Source organism: Oncorhynchus keta, chromosome 20 (assembly GCF_023373465.1).
Source record: "Oncorhynchus keta strain PuntledgeMale-10-30-2019 chromosome 20, Oket_V2, whole genome shotgun sequence".
Taxonomy (NCBI): domain Eukaryota; kingdom Metazoa; phylum Chordata; class Actinopteri; order Salmoniformes; family Salmonidae; genus Oncorhynchus; species Oncorhynchus keta.
In genome coordinates this window covers 41,424,961-41,429,960 of record NC_068440.1, presented here as the reverse complement: position 1 = coordinate 41,429,960, position 5,000 = coordinate 41,424,961, and positions in this window count along the sequence as shown.

Sequence of the window (5,000 nt, the reverse complement as noted above, 5' to 3'; positions counted from 1 at the left end):
TACCTATTGACCTCAGGGACACATTTACCTCATGCTGGCCTCAGGGACACATTTACCTCACGCTGACCTCATGGAAGCATTTACCTCACGCTGACCTCATGGACACATTTACCTCACGCTGACCTCATGGACACATTTACCTCACGCTGACCTCATGGACACATTTACCTCACGCTGACCTCATGGAAGCATTTACCTCACGCTGACCTCATGGACACATTTACCTCACGCTGGCCTCAGGGACACATTTACCTCACGCTGGCCTCAGGGAAGCATTTACCTCACGCTGACCTCATGGACACATTTACCTCATGCTGGCCTCAGGGACACATTTACCTCATGCTGGCCTCATGGAAGCATTTACCTCACGCTGACCTCATGGACACATTTACCTCACACTGACCTCATGGAAGCATTTACCTCACGCTGATCTCATGGACACATTTACCTCACGCTGGGAAGCATTTACCTCACGCTGACCTCATGGACATATTTACCTCACGCTGACCTCATGGACACATTTACCTCACGCTGACCTCATGGACACATTTACCTCACGCTGACCTCATCATTTACCTCACGTGACCTCATGGAAGCATTTACCTCACGCTGACCTCATGGACACTTTGACCTCACGCATTTGACCTCATGGTACATTGACCTACCTCACGCTGACCTCATGGAAGCATTTACCTCACGATGACCTCTCTGTTGACCTCATGGACACATTTACCTCACGCTGGCCTCAGGGACACATTTACCTCACGCTGACCTCATGGAAGCATTTACCTCACGCTGACCTCATGGACACATTTACCTCACGCTGACCTCAGGGAACATTTACCTCACGCTGACCTCATGGAAGCATTTACCTCACGCTGACCTCATGGAAGCATTTACCTCACGCTGACCTCAGGGACACATTTACCTCACGCTGACCTCAGGGACACATTTACCTCACGCTGACCTCATGGGCTGACCTCATGGAAGCATTTACCTCACGCTGACCTCATGGAAGCATTTACCTCACGCTGACCTCAGGGACACATTTACCTCACGCGACCTCATGGAAGCATTTACCTCATGGAAGCATTTTTGACCTGATGACCCTCACGGAATCATTTACCTCATGTTGACCTCATGGACACATTTACCTCACGCTGGCCTCAGGGACACATTTACCTCACGCTGACCTCATGGAAGCATTTACCTCACGCTGACCTCATGGAACATTTACCTCACGCTGACCTCATGGAAGCATTTACCTCACGCTGACCTCATGGAAGCATTTACCTCACGCTGACCTCATAGCATTTACCTCACGCTGACCTCAGGGACACATTTACCTCACGCTGACCTCAGGGACACATTTACCTCACGCTGACCTCATGGACACATTTACCTCACGCTGACCTCATGGAAGCATTTACCTCACGCTGACCTCAGGGACACATTTACCTCACGCTGACCTCATGGACACATTTACCTCACGCTGACCTCATCAGGGAAGCATTTACCTCACGCTGACCTCATGGAAGCATTTACCTCACGCTGACCTCAGGGACACATTTACCTCACTGACCTCAGGGACACATTTACCTCATGCTGGACACATTTACACCTCGCTGACCTCAGGGACACATTTACCTCACGCTGACCTCAGGGACACATTTACCTCACGCTGACCTCATGGAAGCATTTACCTCACGCTGACCTCAGGGACACATTTACCTCACGCTGACCTCATGGACACATTTACCTCACGCTGACCTCAGGGACACATTTACCTCACGCTGACCTCAGGGACACATTTACCAAACGCTGACCTCATGGAAGCATTTACCTCACGCTGGCCTCAGGGACACATTTACCTCACGCCGACCTCAGGGACACATTTACCTCACGTTGACCTCAGGGACACATTTACCTCATGCTGGCCTCAGGGACACATTTACCTCACGCTGACCTCATGGAAGCATTTACCTCACGCTGACCTCATGGACACATTTACCTCACGCTGACCTCATGGACACATTTACCTCACGCTGACCTCATGGACACATTTACCTCACGCTGACCTCATGGAAGCATTTACCTCACGCTGACCTCATGGACACATTTACCTCACGCTGGCCTCAGGGACACATTTACCTCACGCTGGCCTCAGGGAAGCATTTACCTCACGCTGACCTCATGGACACATTTACCTCATGCTGGCCTCAGGGACACATTTACCTCATGCTGGCCTCATGGAAGCATTTACCTCACGCTGACCTCATGGACACATTTACCTCACACTGACCTCATGGAAGCATTTACCTCACGCTGATCTCATGGACACATTTACCTCACGCTGACCTCATGGAAGCATTTACCTCACGCTGACCTCATGGACACATTTACCTCACGCTGACCTCATGGACACATTTACCTCACGCTGACCTCATGGACACATTTACCTCACGCTGACCTCATGGACACATTTACCTCACGCTGACCTCATGGAAGCATTTACCTCACGCTGACCTCATGGACACATTTACCTCACGCTGACCTCAGGGACACATTTACCTCACGCTGACCTCATGGACACATTTACCTCACGCTGACCTCATGGAAGCATTTACCTCACGCTGACCTCATGGAAGCATTTACCTCACGCTGACCTCAGGGACACATTTACCTCACGCTGACCTCAGGGACACATTTACCTCACGCTGACCTCATGGAAGCATTTACCTCACGCTGACCTCATGGAAGCATTTACCTCACGCTGACCTCAGGGACACATTTACCTCACGCTGGCCTCATGGAAGCATTTACCTCACGATGACCTTACGGAATCATTTACCTCATGTTGACCTCATGGACACATTTACCTCACGCTGGCCTCAGGGACACATTTACCTCACGCTGACCTCATGGAAGCATTTACCTCACGCTGACCTCATGGACACATTTACCTCACGCTGACCTCAGGGAAGCATTTACCTCACGCTGACCTCATGGAAGCATTTACCTCACGCTGACCTCATGGAAGCATTTACCTCACGCTGACCTCAGGGACACATTTACCTCACGCTGACCTCAGGGACACATTTACCTCACGCTGACCTCATGGACACATTTACCTCACGCTGACCTCATGGAAGCATTTACCTCACGCTGACCTCAGGGACACATTTACCTCACGCTGACCTCATGGACACATTTACCTCACGCTGACCTCATGGAAGCATTTACCTCACGCTGACCTCATGGAAGCATTTACCTCACGCTGACCTCAGGGACACATTTACCTCACGCTGACCTCAGGGACACATTTACCTCATGCTGACCTCATGGAAGCATTTACCTCATGCTGACCTCATGACCTCAGGGACACATTTACCTCACGCTGACCTCAGGGACACATTTACCTCACGCTGACCTCATGGAAGCATTTACCTCACGCTGACCTCAGGGACACATTTACCTCACGCTGACCTCATGGACACATTTACCTCACTGACCTCTGACCTCACGCTGACCTCATGGACACATTTACCTCATTTGACCTCATGGACACATTTACCTCACGCTGGCCTCAGGGACACATTTACCTCACGCTGACCTCAGGGACACATTTACCTCACGCTGACCTCATGGAAGCATTTACCTCACGCTGACCTCATGGACACATTTACCTCACGCTGACCTCAGGGACCTCACGTTGACCTCATGGACACATTTACCTCACGCTGACCTCATGGACACATTTACCTCACGCTGACCTCAGGGACACATTTACCTCACGCTGACCTCATGGACACATTTACCTCACCTCATGGAAGCATTTACCTCACGCTGACCTCAGGGACACATTTACCTCACGCTGACCTCATGGACACATTTACCTCACGCTGACCTCATGGAAGCATTTACCTCACGCTGACCTCATGGACACATTTACCTCACGCTGACCTCATGGACACATTTACCTCACGCTGACCTCATGGAAGCATTTACCTCACGCTGACCTCATGGACACATTTACCTCACGCTGACCTCATGGACACATTTACCTCACGCTGACCTCAGGGACACATTTACCTCACGCTGACCTCAGGGACACATTTACCTCACGCTGACCTCATGGACACATTTACCTCACGCTGACCTCATGGAAGCATTTACCTCACGCTGACCTCATGGACACATTTACTGACGATGACCTCACGCTGAAGGGACACATTTACCTCACGCTGACCTCATGGACACATTTACCTCACGCTGACCTCATGGACACATTTACCTCACGCTGACCTCATGGACAGCATTTACCTCACGCTGACCTCATGGACACATTTACCTCACGCTGACCTCATGGACACATTTACCTCACGCTGACCTCATGGACACATTTACCTCACGCTGACCTCATGGACACATTTACCTCACGCTGACCTCATGGAAGCATTTACCTCACGCTGACCTCATGGACACATTTACCTCACGCTGACCTCAGGGACCTCTGACCTGGAAGCATTTACCTCACGCTGACCTCATGGACACATTTACCTCACGCTGACCTCATGGACACATGCTGAAGACACATTTACCTCACGCTGACCTCATTTACCTGCTGACCTCATGGAAGCATTTACCTCACGCTGACCTCATGGAAGCATTTACCTCACGCTGACCTCATGGACACATTTACCTCACGCTGACCTCATGGACACATTTACCTCACGCTGACCTCATGGACACATTTACCTCACGCTGACCTCATGGACACATTTTTACCTCCATTTCTGACCTCACTGACCTCTGACATTTACCTCACGCTGACCTCATGGAAGCATTTACCTCACGACCTCTGACCTCTCATTTATCACGCTGACCTCAGGGACACACGGGACCTCATGGAAGCATTCACGCTGACCTCAGGGACACATTTACCTCACGCTGACCTCATGGCATTTACCTCACGCTGACCTCATGGAAGCATTTACCTC